The sequence below is a fragment of the Elgaria multicarinata genome, chromosome 10 (genome assembly GCF_023053635.1).
Source record: "Elgaria multicarinata webbii isolate HBS135686 ecotype San Diego chromosome 10, rElgMul1.1.pri, whole genome shotgun sequence".
Taxonomy (NCBI): Eukaryota; Metazoa; Chordata; class Lepidosauria; order Squamata; family Anguidae; genus Elgaria; species Elgaria multicarinata.
The window spans coordinates 45,489,210-45,507,946 of record NC_086180.1 but is presented as its reverse complement, the minus strand read 5'-3'; the positions used below and the strand labels follow the sequence as shown (position 1 = coordinate 45,507,946).

Sequence of the window (18,737 nt, the reverse complement as noted above, 5' to 3'; positions counted from 1 at the left end):
CCACCTCACTACCTCATGAGTTGCCTGGCTCCTTCCAACCCCTGGTAAATCCAGAAGCAGGCACAAGAATGGAGCTGTGCCAATGGCACAGAGCAAAGGAACACCCCGCAGATGCAGCTAGAGTGAAATTTCCAGAACTGCCCAATCCTCAAGCAAGGTTTCGATGTGTTTCTTTTTAAGGCCTAGCCTATTGGCACAAGCGGTCGAAGCCACGCACCAGACTGAATGAAGGTCATCATCCAAGCTTTGGGAAAACTCTCGGGAGGAGGAGGAGAAAGAAGAGGGGAGGAATTGGGAGGTGCGTGGGTGGGTGTAGATTTGAAACAAGACTTCTGTAGACAGCTGGTCCACCACGTTGCAGTAACAGACAGACAACAAACCACCCCGAGTTCTGGAGTAACTGCAAGCTAGTTGCAAGGGTCCCTTTCCCGCAGACCAACAGGGAGGACCCCGGATCCGTTTTCTCTGCCCCCCGCCCAATGCCTGAATCTTCCCCACTGGAGCCACACACACCCCAATACCCGAACCCGTTTAATGAGAAACCACTAGACGTGACAGCCGGACCACTAGGCGTGACAGCCGGCGCCCTTCGCTCTCTGCCTCTCGCTCACCTCGAGTTGCTTCGCCGGCCTCTAGCCAGCACCAGGAAGGAGCACGAAAGCCGGCGTGGCGAGTTCTACTACCGCTTGCTCCTCAAAAACTCCTACCTTGCCTCGACTGAGCATGCCCGTCGGATCTGAGCATGCTCGGTAGCAGCAGCTGAGGCTCCCTGCCTTTCGTTTTGCCCTCAGTTAGTTGAAAGAACGAGGTCCGAGAGCTGAAGGCGTCGCCAGCGCTGAGCATGCGCAATGCGCGCCTGCCAGGTCTCGCTGCCGGCCGCCGCCCCGCCCTCTTCCCAATCCCGAACTAAATCAGGCGATTGATCTCTACGACAAATCATGGCAAGGTGGGCGGGAAAATGCGCGGGGTTGGCTGTCCGGCTGAGTAGAGAAACAAACGCAGCAGGGGAACCACCAGCCTGGATCATAGCAGGAAAGAGGGACGGGCCGCTCCTGTGCGTGTTTACTCGGAAGTAAGCGCCACGGTGTTCGCTGAGGTTTAGCCCCAAGATAGTGTGCAGACAATTGCAGCTGCACCTTTTTGTTTTGAGCACAGACGTGTCTCATATGCAAGGCAGTTCTGCTGGCTGGGGAATTCTGGGAGTTGTAGTCCAACACATCTGAAGGGCACCAGGCTGAGAAGGGCTGGTGAGATGCTCCACTTTAGGTTCGTTCCCATCCGCGAGGTTGTAAGACACGAGAAGAACCACTCTTTTGCTTCTAGATCATCGTGGGACGGGTGTGCATAGACTTGTAACCACCTGCCCCAAAGACAGGAAGCTCCCGTAGTTTTCTTCCTGTGTGCTAGTATTATTTGTTCACCATGAGATCTGGTTATATAATTTTATAGATAATCACAAGGAAAGCACTTCCAATTTGTCCTGTGTATACACACACAACTAGAAATGACCTTCCGGTTTCTTGCAGGAAACTTTTTTTAAAACATTTGTATTCCACCCTATATCACTAGGAACTCAGGGCGGAATACAGATAAAATCATACAATATAAAACAATAAATATACACAGCTAAAAACAAATTAAACCATTAATCAAGTAAAAACCAGTATATAATTTAAAAGCAGTTAAAACAGTGTGCAAGCCAGGTGAATTTAACCATTAAAGGCTTTGTTAAAAAGCCATGTTTTTACTTGGTGCTGGAATAAAGTCAGTGTTGGCGCCAGTCGGGCCTCCAAGGTGAGGGCATTCCATAGTGCCACAACAGAGAAAGCCTTCTCCCATGTCCCACCATAGAGTATGTGTTGTGTTGGTGGGATGCAGAGCAGGGCTCGTCCAACAGATCTCAAGTCTCAGGCAGGCATATATAAAGAGAGGCACTCTCAAGTATCGAGGTTCCAAGCCGTCTAGGGCTTTAAATGTCATTACCAACACCTTGAATTCTGACTGGAAGTGTATAGGCAGCCAGTGCAATTCCTTTAAGACTGGTGTTATGTGGTCTCTGTAAGATGTGCCTGCCAGCATTCTAGCTGCTGCATTTTGCACTAGCTGCAACTTCCGAGTCGTCTTCAAGGGCAGCCCCACATAGAGTGCATTGCAGTAGTCTAATCGGGAAATTACCAGTGCATGCACCACTGTGGCTAGGTTGTCCCTATCCAGGAAAGGCCATAGCTGATGGATCAGCCGAAGCTGGCCCCAGGTACTCAGCACCACTACTGTGTTTGCAGGCAGTGTTAAGTGCCCTGTGTATCAATAAAGAAACAAATGCACATCACTATACAAGGTAAACATTCATTCACATACTTTGCATTCATTCTTCTATTTTGAAAGTTATGGTTTTCAAAGAATTTACGATTATTTATCAAACCTTATGTGGCAGAAGATTTTGGAAGGAATTTTGGAATGTCATGGAAATTGCTGTGTGACCAGTAGGGCAGGGAATGGTAACCACCAGCAGTGTAGTGGGAAATTTAAAATTGTGGGTCCTTGTCATGACAGCCTACACAAAGACTGTGCAACAAAATATTAACTTTACAGACAGACTTGTTGGGTCCAGTTCCTGCACTACTCAGAGGGAAGATGGATGAAGTAGCTGCTCATGACCAATCTTCTGCACCGCAAGGTAAGTGAGAGGACAGAGAGTCTTTCTTCTGTGCTCATACTTTCTCAATCATGATAGTTTGCAGGTCATTTACATGATGCCATCCTCCTCCAGGGCCGGCGTGCTTTGCAACCATTATCGCTGATTTCTTTTTCTTAACAGGGAATGTCTAGTATTTTTTCTCAATGGTGTAACAGAACCCTTGTGTAGTTGCGCAATTCTGCTATCACAGCACCACCTAGTGGTTGTATAACATATAAAACTTCATCCCACGTACCTGCTTCCCTCAGATTATCTCCGTAGCGCTAAGCTTTCGCAGTTGTTTTTGCTACCAGGCGACAGCGATCCTTTGCATACCAGGAAGTGAGTTTAAGGGGGGAAATGTAAAAAATCATAAAAAATCAACAGATGACCCAATTTAATTCAAATTTGGTATGCTTAAAGCTTTCCCTAATATCTATTACTGTGCCAATTTTTAAAGCTTTATCTTTAAAGCTTCCGCAGATGTAAGCATTTCTTTAAAATCCTGCTCCTGTACCCCAGCGGCGGTTTGGAAGATATGCTCAAAATGTAGGGGCTAAATACGGCGAATCTTTTTGCTTTATTGCACAATTACGGCAGGATGCATGGGAGTACTTCACAATCAAAGCAGATTATAAAGTGGAAAATTTCTGAGTCCTGAGTCTTTTGCATGCAATTCGCAGTGATTGCACAGTATAATGCTGGTGTGATAAAGTTCATGGAAAGGCAGAGAAAGGAACACACACATTCACACTAGGAAAAAAGCACATGGAAAGGAGCTGTTTTTAACCCTGCAAAGAATCCAGCACTAGAAGCTTTGGTAAAGGTCAGAGGCAGATGCTAGTACTTTTTCTCTAGGTAGCACACAGGGTTGATTATTGCCCCCCCCCCAGAGGGTGAAAAAGAGAGAGGTAGCAGGATCACCCTGTGTTCTGTTGCTTGCACATTTTCTTATCCCTACAGCAGAGCTCAGAGAAGTATGTGTGTATTCCAGGGACAATAATTACAAATTTACTTACTGAGTTTAAAAGTTTTAAAAGATAATGTTAATTTTATGAGTAAACTAAGCTATACATTAAATAACTAGGAACAAAAAGGCTGCTTTATGTTCCTAAAGCAGCCCTCCCAAAACTAGTGCCTTGCAGATGTTTTGGACTACACTGCCCAGCATTCTTGACTATTGGCCATACTGCCTGAGACTGATGGAACCTGAAATACAAAATATCTAGAGGACACCAGGTTGGGGAAAGCTGTTGACAAGCAACAAAGCAACTTTAGATCTGTAAAGAGTGATTATTTTTCATCCCCCCCCCAAAAAAAAATTGTGTCGTCCCCCCGCAAAAAAAATAGGGAAAAAACGTTTTTTCCATGGCCTCAAAATTTGTGGAAATATTACATCCCTAAATTTAAGCTCCATTCATTTCAGGGGATCTACTCCAAGTAAAACTAACATTGGATGTAATCCAATATATATGCAACCCTATTTATAAACGACCTCACTTTTACACCAATACTTAGTCATCAAAGTATTTCCCTTCCTTGTGTTTCTTGTGTTCGTGCATACATTCAACGCTAAATTCCACGCATGTCAACGCATGATAGGACAGATTGACCCTAACATAATTAGGTGATAATGAGGCTTCATTAATGTTTCTTACTGTAAATTCTCACAAACATTATAAAGAATGTAGCAAGCCTTGATAAACCGCAATTGAAATAACAACAAAAACTGCTGACTTCAATTTGTTTATAATTAAGTACATTTTTTCTTTTCTTTTTTCTAAACAAGGTACGTTCCAATCTAAATTAAACCTATAATTAACTTCATTATAGCAGCGCTTCTTTCAGCATTCAGCAAGTTTGGATCTGGAGAATTATACAGTGCTAAATGTACTTTAGTAGCTGACCTTTGAGGCAGCATCCATCAGATGTAATTTGCTTTTCTGCAAGTGACCTTAAAAGCGATGCCACTGTTTATTTGTTGGAAAGGTCTCTTTGTCCAAGACGTTTATCTCTGTTGGTCCAGCTATTATAACACAAAAGCAAATAAGGGTATAACATCTCAGGCTACACATTTCAAATCAACTGATAAAGGTGAAGTGCCAATAGCATATTTGACTGTATAGCAACATACATCAATAAATGGATGCAGCAAAGGACAGCTGTGTACCGAGGCAGGGCTGCTTCTGCCTGCAAATTCTCTTCAGAATGGGTCCAGCACATAGAATCATAGAGTTGGAAGGGGCCTATAAGGCCATCAGATCCAACCCCTTGCTCAATGCAGGAATCCACATTAAAGCATCCCTGACAGTTGGTTGTCCAGCTGCCTCTTGAAGGCCTCTAGTGTGGGAGAGCCCACTACCTCCTTGGATAATTGGTGCCACTGTCATACTGCTCTAACGGTCAGGAAGTTTTTCCTGATGTCCAGCCAATATGGCAAGTTTTCAGGGATGACAGATGTAGTTCAAAAGCATCTGGAGGGTGTCAAGTTAGGGAAGTCTGCTTTAAGAAGAGCCATTGCAGAGCACATGTCCTGCTCCAGTTCAGTCCCTTGTATCTCTCACATATTAGGGTTAGGTCTTTGCCAGCCACTGGCAGTTAAAGAAACTAATATTGTGGGCTCATAGTCTGACTCAGCATGTTCGTATCTTCCAAACTGACACTGCCAAATGTATTTTCAACATGACACTTACAAACGTCCGCTTACAAACTAAAGACGTGATTCAGCCAATTTTTACAGTGCACTCCTGTACATGTCTGTCATGGGGGGAAAGTCCCATTGTGTGAAATAAGTATAAGACTGCAGCCTTAAATTGAAAGGAGACACCTAAGCTGCAATCTTATGAGTACTTACTTGGAATTAAGCACTATTGAAGTCAATGGGACTAACTTCTAAGTAAGGATTGCAACACATGCATAGGCTTGTGCTGCGCATTGTGTATTCTATTTCTCCATTGAAGTTGTTAGGGCTTTAAAAAGTTTACATTTGGCTATTTTAGTTAGAAAATTTAGCATTTTGCATCGCATCCATAGGGTGGGGTAACAAAATTATAGATTTCTATAGTTGCCTCATATCAATAGAAAATCAAATTTCATACACTGTTTTACTCTGTACAGCACCATGTACATTGATGGCGCTATATAAATAAATAAATAATAATAATAATAATAACCTTAAGTGCCTTCATGGTGGCTCTGTCCCTTTAGCACTTGTGTAACATTATGTTGGTGAAATGTTCTGTGTTAAATTCCATGCTTTGCTCCACATATGTGGAACAGAATGCTGTTTTCAATTCCATGTTTTACCTTCCAAAAATCAATAAAAGGAGTGGATTCTGTCACAAATTTAGAATTCAGTTGACTTCCATCTCTAAATCTTATTAAGGCCCTTACTTTTAATAACTGAGAGAACTGCCATACTTTATTTATCCAAACTCCGCATATAAGAATCAGAGTATTTCTCCAATTTTTAGCAATAACTACGTTTGTAGTTTTAACAGATTAGAAACCATTAGGTGTTTTTAATATCCTTGAATGGAAGAGTACCTATAACATTGTTTTTGGATCAAATATTAAAATTTATTCAATTATTCTTTTAATATCTCTCGATTCCCCCCCCCAACTCCATATTTGAATATACATCATCTTGGTTCCAGAATTTCCCAATATCTAACAATGTCATGTTTTACCTACAGAGTCTATATTGGTAATATATACTTTTTCATTATAAATAAAGGTGCTGAACTGTAAAACCATGTCTATTCAGAAGTAAGTCTCATTGAGTTCACTGGAACTTACTCCCAGGTAAGATTGCAACCTAAAGTTGATACTGATGGACTTAAATCATTTCTCAAAGTAAGTCACATTTCTATTACTGCTGTGAAAATTAGATTAAATTATTTTTTTATTTGTTATTGAAACTTCCCCTATATGCTCAAACCAATCCAGAAAGATAATTTACAACTATTTTGTTCTAAAATATACCAAGAATTTCAAATATCAGAAAATGCTCACCTTTGAATCGCCTTTAGCTTCATGGCTTCATAATAGTTTCATGTATTTTGGACAAATAATACCTTCCTAATTACATGGGCATTTACTTCTAAGTAATTGTGCATAGGCCTGAGTCATATAGAAACATTACCACAGCCTTCTATCTGAACTGAAAAGAGAACAGACTATTGTTGTATAACCCAAAACAGCTGATTTAATCTAAGGATTGTTATTGCTCTCAGAGGCTGATGAAATGACAGAACAATCCATCACATAGAATTTAATACAATATCTGTTGGATGACAAATACCATCTGCTTGACAAATAACAAGTCTGAAGGTAGGCAACCTATACAAATATACACTTAAAGAACTAAGATAACAAACCTTGGAACGATTTTTGAGGAATTTTCCAAATTCCCTCACATTAATCTCTACTGTCAAGTTCATTTTCAGAATCTATATTATTGTGTTTTATTGCAGCTTAGGCTGAATACATGCCCGCTATGACCCTGTTCAGACAACAGGCTTAAGCCATGGTGGTTAAGCATTTTGAGCTAAAAATTATGGCTTAGCATGTCATGTGAACCATGACTTAGCAAGTCGTGTGAACCACAGTTTAAATACACTCATTAACCATTTGCTGCAAAGGGGTTAGCATGGCTTAGCGTGTTGTCTGAACAGGCCCTGCATTTTTGGCTTGGATCCAAACCATGTTTGTTGCATTTACAGTGCAATCCTAAGCATGTGAGTTCATAAGAATATCCTACTATATTCAGTGGAGCTTACTCCCTATTATTATTAGTAGTAGTATTAGTATTATTTATTACATTTCTATACTGCCCCATAGCCAAAGCTGTCTGGGCGGTATATATTTATTTATTTATTAAATTTATATACCGCCCCATAGCTGAAGCTCTCTGGGCAGTTTACAAAAGTTAAAAACAGTGAACATTAAAAAGTATACAAAATTTAAAACCATCAAAAATATAAAAACAGCAGTATAAAACAGTATCCATTTTAAACAACAACAGTTCTGGGGTCCATTAAAAAACAAACAAACTTAGCATATGTTGTTAAATGATGTTAAATGCCTGGGAGAAGATGTAAATGTGCTTAGGGCTGCAGTTAGCCCCCATTGAAAACAATGGGACTTGAGTTATGACAAACTTGTCCCATTAATTTCAGTGGAACTTTTCAGCTAACCAAGTCTGGAGGGTTTATTTATTTATTTATTACATTTCTATACCGCCCAATAGCCGGAGCTGTCTGGGCGGTTCAGAAAAATTAAAAACATTCAAAGTATAAATAATGGGTTCTCTTCCAACCCATTATTTCTTTCCTCCGTAGTATTGTAATGACACATTTCTCATCTACCTTTAAGCTTACTGATTGTCAATAGGCATATTTGACAGTTGGCTTCCATGCAAAGCCAACCATTCACTGGAGTTGACAGGGAAGTTACCCATAAATCAGCCTTATCTAACCAACCTGGCACCTTCCATCAGCCCTAGCCAGCATGGCCATGCTGGGTGTATTTTTTTTTTTAATTTATTTATTTATTTATATGCCGCCCCATAGCCAAAGCTCTCTGGGCGGTTTACAAAAGTTCTGGGGTCCGTTAAAAAACAAACAAACTTAGCATATGTTGTTAAATGCTGTTAAATGACTGGGAGAAGTAGTAGTCCAAAACATCTGGATGGTACCAGGTTGGGGAAGACCACCATAAATTATCTCCTCTTCAGCCTCGTCGCACATCTATCCAGCTACAGGCAGTGAGGTGGTGAATCCGCTCCAGGTTTCAGTCAGAACTCTAAAGGAGCTATCCAAGGTGCATCTTCGATGGCTCCTTTAGAGCCCTGACTGGTTCTACTGACATCGGAGCCACCAGCCTGCACAGGCTACAGGCCATCTTGTCTTTAGTGCTATGCATTTTTTCTCCCAGCCCTGTTGGGAAGGGAGGACATACTACTGTCCTCATCTCCCCCCACCCTGTGTCAGTGTTATTTCCTCCCCATTAACTAGTCACAGCCAGCCACACCTATCTGAGATTTGGAAGAAGGGTTCCATGGCAGCATCACCTGGGCAGCTTTCATCTTAGACATTAACTACTGTGCCAAACATGCTGCTTGTAAAGTACTTGCAGCACTTTGTCCCATACATGGGTATGGTGGCTATTCATTGCTACAAAGAAAAGCGCTGCATTTGGGGGATACTGTTGCGGGGAATAGCAAATCATCCCACCACCAGCCATAAAATTGTGGGACCTACCTTCATTGGCAGGGATCTGGGGAAAAGGTATGCACAGAGGACTGCATCTGTCCAGGGGTCTCTGCAAATACAAGCATCTCATCTGCAAATGCAAATTATGGGCAGGGAGTGAGAGTAATAAGAAGAAATAAAGACCCTGTTCAGATGATAAGCTAAGCCACGGTGGTTAAGCATTTTGAGCTAAACATGATGGCTTAGCCTGTAATGTGAACCATGACTTAGTGTATCATGTAAACCATTCCTAACCATGGTGGCTACATAGCCACAGTTTAAATACGAAAGGGTTAACGGCTTAACCATGGCTTAGCGTGTTGTCTGAACAGGCCCATTGATACTTTTTTCTTTCTTTTTTTACAATAAGTGATTTAAGTATAGACATGCCATTAACTCTTTCATTTAAAATATGCTCTGGACAAACAAGGGTTAGTGGGAATCAACTAGAACTAACTGAAGGCAGGCAAGTGACCCCTGTGTGTTCACAAAGTTTGAGATATTTTGAAGAATGTCAGAAGGGGGAAAAGTAGTAACACTCTGAGAATCCTGTTATGGAACATCAGCACCCTCCAGTGGCAGCTATGATATTCACATAATTTTTCTTTCAGATATTGGCCATGAACAGGGTATGTATACAGTTCTTCAAGGACTAGTAGGATGCTAACTATGCTGGATATGAGAGCCGAGGCGATGCATGGGAAAAGCCATTTGAATTCAGCACATAATTTTACACTGAACGAAACACTTACTAGATGTGCTTTGTAAAATATCATATTGAGCCATTGTGGGTGGAATCTAGCACCTGACCAGAGGAAGATTTTCTACCAGCTGAAGAGGAATTTTGTATCAGGTGTTCCATTCCCTCCAACCACTAGGTGTTACTCACAATTTGGCTTCAATTGACATTTTTACTCGGTGCACCAACTCAATTTCGTCTCTGGCTGTGCTAATATAAGAGCTGTCATGTTTTTCTATCTTTCTGCTCTGTGCTGACTCAAGAACCTTTGTGTTTCACCCAAGGTAAGAGACACATCTGAGCTACTGTTGTCAGCTTTAATGTTTTCAGAAATAAAGAGCAGCTATTGCATCTCCCTCCCAGAAGTCATTGCTAAGTATAATCTGATTCTTACTAAACCTACCAATGACTAATTCATTCAGTCTGCACATCTCTATTTTGAGACTGGATCTAATACCGCATATCTCATGACTGCAATATCTTGACAAAAGGATTTTTGGAGTTTACAATTTCTTTCCACAACTCCTAGTTTTTGTACCGTAAAGCTTGATGAAGAGTTCTGGTGAATGTGAAAGCCTGCACTTTTCTGGGATTTTGTTTGGTCCTGGTAAAAGACTTTCCCCAACTACGGATTTTGGATTAAATTCAGGCAATTTAGGCTTGTTAACCATGCTTATTTTTCTTGAACAAGTCACCTTGAGTATCAATAGGGCTGTTCAAACAACCCACTAAGCCATGGTTAGGCCACTAGCCTTTTTGCAGAAAATGGTTAGTGGGTGTATTTAAAACATGGTTATGTAGCCACCATGGTTAGAAATGGTTCACATAACACGCTAAGCCATAATTTTTCGCTCAAAATGCTTAACCACTGTGCCTTAGCATGTCATCTGAACAGGGTCATTGTTTATTGTTGTGTTTTCAAGGTGGTTAACAAGCCACACTGCATTATTAACAAGCCACCCTGCAGAAAATGTCAGACAACATGCTAATCCATGGTTCAACAAGCAACCAATGGTTCAACAACAACCCACACTCAACCACTAAGTGTGGGTTAGCAAATTGCATTAACAGCCCAACTGTGTTGTTTTTCTAAAGGTAATCTAATTAAGTAATTGGATCTAATTGTCAGCTGGCTGAGTACTGTGTGAACGGAATGCTGGACTAGATGGATTCAGAATCAGAAGAACCAGGGATTTACCAGCCAACACAATGAATTCTACAAGGAATTACCAGCCAACACAAACCCTTGAATTTTTAAACAGGAGGTTCACATGGTTATACAGTACTACACATCTAGGAAAGGTGGTATAGGACATGTCTAGATCTAGGCGTATGCAAAGTGTTTAAGTGCCCCAAAGGTTTTCATCCAACAGTTGTGGGTGGATGTTCTGTTTTCATTCCCCAGTGCCTACAGCTTGAATGGTGGAGGGCTTTTCCTCCTTACTGTTTAAGGGCGCCACCCTATTGGGTTGCTGTCAGCTAGACAGAAGTCTCCGTTCTCAAAGGCTTCCAAGCATCCTGTGCCAATTTGGCTGCTGCCAGCAGGCCTGGAGGAGTGACAGAGCCAATTTTCACCTCTTCGTTCTTTTAAATATTTCCCACTAGATGCGCCTCCCACTAGATGAGCCCTGCAGCTGAAAAGGCCACACAGTACAGCGCATCCTGGCCTCCCCACCATCCCTGTCTGCCCTCCTTTTCCTCTCCCTGAAGTCATTATGCTGCTGAACTTTTCTGCATCAGCTGGGAGGGGTGTGAGGGTGCAGATCCAAGCAGGGATTGTCACCTCCAAGCTTGTACCTCTGTCTACAGCCTTGGAGGTGAAAATCCCCAGTATCCTGTGGCCCCTCGACAATGTCTAGGAGCCATAGGATTGCGCCGTAAGGCATTTAGGGTGCAATTCTAGGCATGTTTAGGCAGAAAAAAGTCCTGCAGCTCCCAGCATTCCCCAGCCAGCAGAAGCCTGGGAATTGTGAGCCTTTTCTCTCTCTAAACCTGCATAGGATTGCCTCCTAAATAGTCTTTGGAATTTGTTCCCCAGTACTCTGAGAATTCCTGTCTCTGTGACATTGCCCCTCTACATGGCCCAGGCTGCTGAAAACGTCAAATTGCTCCTTTCATTTGACACAGAGGCCGATCTGTGCAACTGATTGTAAAGCAGTCGTTTTTATGTTCACAATGTGGTAGATAAATATGTTGTTTCTGAATGAGTTTCCATTCTCAAGGGGCATTTTCACAGTTGCTTAATTCCATAATGGGGTATTCTGCAGACCATGGAGCAGTTTTGTTTTCAAATTCAAAATTTTGAAATAAAAAATGGGCATAACATAATTAAGGCCAGTCACCTGGAACAGCAGGAAATTACCTCTGCTAATACTCTGTTGTGTTCCAGAAAGATTGATCAGTTATGGTCAGCTTGCTTCTCCTGTATGTTGAGAATGGATGCTTTTTAAGCAATATTTTGGGCCTTTTTCAGATGATTGGTTTATATTATGATAAATGTATTGCCTTTTCTGGAATGTCACAGTTTTGCAGCACTCACACGGTTGTTGGAGAAGAGTCAGTTGTTTTCCCAGCAATTGTGGTTTAGAGTGTTGTCTGTAATGTGTTTGCATGGCCATCGCAAGCACTTGTTGGGTAGTCTCTGTGCCATGTTTTGACTTTTAAGTCTAACCCCAGAATTCTTCTTGCAAAGGGTATTTCACAGGAGATGAAACTGGCTAGTCTGGAAGCAAACATGTTCCTTGTTCATTCCAAAACCACAACTAAAAGGATGCTGTCAAAGAGTTTCTCCACACTTTGGCCTAATCTACACCAAGCAGGATATTGCACTATAAAAGCAATATGAAAGTGGTATATGAAAGGCAGGAGCCACACCAAGCAGGATATAGCACTATGAAAGTGGTATATAGTATGTTTCAATGGGCTCCAACGGTTGTCCATGCACTTCAGTACCTCTATAAAGCAGTAGTATGGCTCCTGCCTTTTATATACCACTTTCATGCCGCTTATAGTGCAGTATCCTGCTTGGTGTAGAATAGGCCCCTGCCTTGAGACTAGTTAGTTTCATTTCCCATAGAGTATGATTAGAGGGAAGAATATCCCTTCTATGAAACTGCTTCACTACAAGGAAACAGTAGGTCTGGGGTGTCAAACCACTTTCAGCCAAAGAGCCTAATTCAGTTTTGGAGAATCTCTTGAATGCTGCATTCCAGAGCTGAGTGGGGCTGAAAACAAAACATAGGGTGGCCATAGGAAAAAGGAGGACTAGGCTCCTGTATCTTTAACACTTGCATAGAAAAGGGAATTTAAGCAGGTCTCATTTGTATGCATGCAGCACCTGGTGAAATTCTCTTCATTACAACAGCTAAAGCTGCAGGAGCCCTGCCCTCTTTTGTAGAGTGACCAGATAGAAAAGAAGGCATGGCTCCTGCAGCTTTAACTGTTGTGATGAAGAGGGAATTTTACCAGGTGCTGCATGCATACAGGTGAAATCTGCTGAAATTCTCTTTTCTATACAACTATTAAAGATACAGGAACCCTGTCCACTTTTCATATGGTCACCCTATCCAGGCAGGGCTGGAAAAATTCCTGTCTGAAACCCTGCAGAGCCACTGTCAGTCAGTGTTGACAATATTGAGATAGATGGGCCAAAGGCCTGACTCGGTGTAAGGCAGATTCCTATAACAAAAAGACGTTCACCAACAGTTGTTATGTTTGACATTTTCAAACATCTAAATAATTCTTGCAATTAAGGCTTCAGTCTTATAACACTTACCTGAAGTAAGCTGTATTGAACTGCCAGGGTTCTTTCTATGACTTGGACCCCTTGAGCAACTCCTTAAGGATCTCTGCTTCCTTCTTTTACCTTTCCCATCCCAGTAACATGGGGTTTAGGCTGTAGATGTGGGGTGAATGACAGTCCAGACATTGTGGCTTAACACAACAGTTTACTAGTAAAGTAGAACAAGCAACTTACAAGTAAAGGTATTTACTCAATAGAGCTGAGTGATACAAAGTCATTGACAGAAAATAAAAGTTGCAAAAATGCAAGTTCTTTTACCCTAAGCTTCACCTAGACTTCTTCAAACTGCGCTTTTCTGCTCCTTCGTTATCGTCTTCTCTGGCCCTCTCTCCCTGGCTGGCTCTCTCCTTTTATCCCCTCTTCCCCCAAAACTGAAAGTATTGTTTCAGTCTCAAAGAAATGAAACTTAACTGGAGAAATGAAACTTACCCAGGAAATGAAACTACTCCTCTGAGGGATACCTCCTCCCAACAGAAAAACCCTAGTCCTCAAAGGCCTAACTTTAATAACTTGCCTCTGTAGGCCTCAAATCTTTACATGAACATATGGGACTTACTTTTGAATAGACATGTGTAGGACTGTGCTGATATTATCCCTGTGTGAGGACACTAGATCATCTTTCTTAGAAAAGCTAACGTAAATAAAAAAAATTTAAAAAAAAGCTAACGTATAAAACCAATTTTAACAGTTACCTTTAGCATCTTTCAACATTTTAAATTAAAAACGTAATTTTCTGTTATTGAAAAGTTCTATGAACATTTTCTGTGACACTCTAGTGGTTAGTTTATTTACACTAGGGTTGCAGGTTTTAAGAAAGATTGCCCCACAGAAGACAGAATTTGAGGATATGCAGAATATTGCTGCTATGTTACATTTTATTGGGCAAATTCCTAATGAAATTCTGAATGCAAGGTTAACTTTCATTGACGTAATGAGATAAAAAAAAAAATCAAAAGTGATTAAAATCCAATACAGGATGTTGTAAAACAGTCAATGGAAGTAATAGAGGTATGTAAATGTGGGTGAAGCATTAAAATAATCATTTGGATTTAGCCAGGATTATGGTATAATTAATGCCGCTAACGATAAAATAACTTATCCCTCAAAATATACCATATTTTTTCAGAAGTAATCTAACTGAATTCAATAGATCTTACTCCCTAGTAAGTATGCACAGGATTGCAGATATACAATTACCTGGGAATAAATACCCTTGAATTCAATGGGACAGTCTTCTGAGTAGATGTGCACAGGATTGCACTGTCAATGTGGAATTGTCAGAGTTTTTTTCTTCTTAGTTTTGTACCATGGGCAGTATCCAATGGGGACTGCTTGCAAGCGGCTAGCCCAGATGATTCCCTTCTGTAAGCAGTGCCAACTGTTTGCAGAGTGGAGATTTAGCACTTTCAGAGGCAACCTGAAATAAGCAGAAATGTGTATTTCTGGAATGGGGTATGAATGTAAAAAACTGGATGTTGTATGCAGTATGTAGGAAAAACTACAAGACGTAAGAACAAGATTCTGCAACCACAAAATTGGGGCGGTTTTAACCAAAAAAACTAGAGCAAGATGTTGCAAGACATTTTAACTCGCCTGCACATAGACTCTCAGATTTACAATTGCTTCCAATTGAACAAACAAAGGATACTGACATGCTTGACAGAAATGAAAACTCCTGGATCTACAGACTTAGAATTCTTAGTTCATATGTTCTTAATCTGGAGGACAATTCATAAGCTTTATCCCACTCATACCTGTGTTGTTGTTGTTTTTGCTCCTTAGGAATTTTCATCTCCCAGCATTCCAAACTGCCATTCTTGGAACATCTCTACATTATGGAAAAAAATGCCCCCTTGCCATTTTGTCTTCTTTTGGGGTCTTTCCGTGTTGACTATGGCTCCTTTAGATCATGACCAACGGCGACCATTTTGAAATTGTAATTGAAAACTTCCCCTCTTGCCATTGTTCCATAAAGTTAAATGGAACAGTGCCATCTAGTGGCCCACAATATTTTAAATAGTGCATTATGTCTGATCTTTTTTAAAGCAAAATTCCCAGGGAAGACATGGGTGACCTCCATGAAGAGGACCCACAAACTTCCGTGAGTAGCCACTCATGAGCATGCAATAAATTGCCCATGTAGAGAAGCACTTGGTATTCATTTAACATCACAGCTACTGATGAGGGTGGAAGGCAAAACTTTTAGCACTAAGGGAGCAATCCTTAGCATATTAAGTCAGAAAAGTGCCCTGTCTAAACATGCATAGGATTGTGTCCTAAATATATCTTGAAATTACTCTGTTGTTAGGCTATATCTTTCATACGTATCTCTTTCATATATATAAATGTTAGGAATCGATGCAAGATATAACTACTTCTATCAAATAATTATCAGCAGGGATTAAAATACTTAAAATATTCAAGAATTTTGCTTTTCGCCCCTTCCTCCCCCATGCCTGCCTCAAGCTGCCACCAGAAGCAGTGAAGACAACCAATGACTCAGCTGCCTCTTACTGTTGTTACTCTTTCAGTCCTCCCACTGTTCAGAGATGACATATGGCAACAAAAGCTATTTCTTTTCCACCCACTTTTTTTTTAAGCTGTTCTAGCTTTCTCTTTGTTGGCCATGGCGATTGCGCAAGACGTGTTCTTTCAATCTCCTTTATACTTTGCTATCAATACAGAGCTTTCCAAAATCAGTATTAAAGTACTGTTCATATCCAAGTCTGGAATGACTCTACTTACCATTATGCAGAGTGGGGTGTCTACCTCAGGCAGCAATGTCGTCATGAAAGGGCAGTAATGATTGGTTATTTAATTTGTTGTTATTGAGGCTGTGTTTTTGCCACAGGTAAAAAATAATTTGACTTCTCTTGGGTACTATGTGCACCTTGACAGTGGTGCCATTTGGTGCTCTGCTTTAGGCAGCCAAATGTCTTGGACTGGCCCCCAAAAGCTTATGACTAAATTACCTTAGTGGCATGGCAGCCACACCAGGTTTGGTAACACAAAATGTCCTGGACCATGTGATACAAACCTACACTGTGGCTCCTTCCCACACAAGTATCAAGACTTGGAAGATTGGGAGAGGCACTGCGCCTGAGCTATAGAGAACCCAGCTTTAAAAGAAACTATCCATCTAATTTAAAAGATGCTAGCTCTTCAAAAAATCAGTGAATAGGAGCCAATGGATTATATCCAGTGTTAGGGCTCATCTACACCAAGCAGGATATTCCATTATGAAAGTGGTATGAAAGCGGTATCTAAAAGGCAGAAGGCACACTACTGCTTTATGGTGGTAGTGAAGTGCACTGACAACTGTTGGGGCCCATGACACATACCATATACTGCTTTCATACCACTTTCATAGTGTTATATCCTGCTTGGTGTAGTTGTGTCATGGGCCCCACCAGTTCTCAGTGCACTTCATTACCACTATAAAGCAGTAGTGTAGATCCTGCAGTGCACTTCAATATCACTATAAATTAGGCATGTGCTCCGCTCCGATTAGAATCGGAGAATCAGAAGCGAATTGGCCTGCTCTGCCTTGCCCAGAGGCGGAGTTGAAGCGGACCGCAGACCCTTGGAAGCAAGGCAAAGAGAAGCGCCCATAGGCGGAGCGCTTCCCTTTTCGCGGAGCGCTCCGATCACCATTTTGAAAAAATTTGCCCATAGGATTGCATTGTGGAAAAGAATAGGGGATAACTGTGTTGTTTTTTAAGCTATCTTTCTGAAACTTCTTATGCTTAGAGAGTCATGGCTGGGGGTCATTTTGAGCCTACTCTCAGCTCTCTGCGCGTTGCGGTTCGCTTGCTAGAATTTTTTTAAAAATCGGGTAAAAAACCCGGGAGATTTACCTTTTTGAAGTGCTGAGGGGCAGAGTCAACTCCTGGTCATGATCACATGATCCCAAAGTTGGAGGAGGGGATAGGCAAAACGGGATACTTGGGATACTGGGAACTTCTCTTTCTTAGTCTGAACGGACTTTTCCCAGTGTTTTTTAAAACAGTAGCCCCACCAAATGCACAAACACAACCTGAAATCATATACTAAGCAAATAAATAACAGATAGGAAACACAGCACTGCTACCCACCCTAACCTTGGTGAACAACTGAATAGATGTGATGCAAGGGGATGAGGTCCCCTAGGGCATGTGGACGTGCCCAGTGCACACACTCTCCCACCCTTGGAGGGTCATCAGAGCCCCCCAAAGAGTAACCAGTGGAGAAGCAATGCCTATCATGAGTTGAAGTGTAAGTTTGCTTCTTAAAGAGTGGTCCCTAGACAGGGACAGTCAAATTGGCATTATTTCCCCCTCCCCCTGGTCATGTCCACTTCCCTCTTACTGGTAAAAGACAGATATAGCTTTTTTAAAAAAATTCTTCTTGTTGTTTATTCAGCAACACTGCTGCTTTTAATTCCACCCCTCATTTATTTATTTATTTATTCCATTTTATATTATTTACACCCCATAGCCCAAGCTCTCCTGGCTTTTCCTCTTCAGTGAAGTCAGGCAGTCTTTCATTGTGGTTCAACTCCTTGTTATTGTTGTTGTTATTGTTGCTATTAATATTAATTAGTACTGCTATTAACATTATTATTTTGTTGTTTAGTAATGGCTGTGATCACAGTGCTGTCAATCAACTCTGAAGCAAGGATCACAAAGCTTTACTCTTATCCTCCTAGCCTCCTAGTTATGGGATGCAAAAGAAAATGCACCTCTCTGTGCTGCTCCCACCTCACAGGGATGGTTTGCATTACTGGCTTTGAAACTATCCTTGGTTCACTTCCTTATGCCCCCAGAAATGTCTGCTGCCTGCCTGCCTTCCCTCCCTCCTCCCCTGCCCGCCTTGCAGGGATGGTTTGTGTGTGTCTTGCTTTGACTCAGGGGATAAGTCCTTCCTGCACTCACTTAGGCCATAGCTAGACCTAAGGTTTATCCCTGGATCATCCAGGGGTCAAACCTGTTCATCTAGGTGACACACAGGGGATCCAGTGCTCAGGCAGGGGCGAACCCTGGATGATCCCAGGATAAACCTTAGGTCTAGCTGTGGCCTTGGACTTTTGGAAGTTCCAAATCAATTTTTCAAGTGTGGAAGAAGATTCATATAGGTTTATCTCTACTCCCCAATTCATGGCACGTTGGGATTTCCTTTGAAATGGCCCCATTGAGCTATCTGCAGCTTTAAATCCCTGAGATACTGGGGTGTCCAATTTTCATAAATTCCCCAAAAATCAGGGGATGATGGGATTGGCTTGAGTCT

The 18,737-nt window shown here is 41.6% G+C and overlaps 2 protein-coding genes across 4 annotated transcripts in view; both read right to left on the bottom strand.

Moving 5' to 3' along the window:
* Positions 1-18,737, bottom strand: part of SCOC (short coiled-coil protein) — a 652,090-nt gene that overhangs the window by 288,718 nt on the left and 344,635 nt on the right. The window lies entirely within an intron of this gene.
* ZNF330 (zinc finger protein 330) overlaps positions 1-18,737 on the bottom strand; it is a 201,368-nt gene that overhangs the window by 20,069 nt on the left and 162,562 nt on the right. Inside the window, exon 1 of one of the 3 annotated variants that reach the window (XM_063136357.1) lies at positions 708-771. The exons of 1 other annotated variant lie outside the window; for it this stretch is intronic. The gene's annotated coding sequence lies outside the window, so the exon portion shown is untranslated. One more of the 3 variants, XM_063136356.1, reaches the window with a different exon arrangement.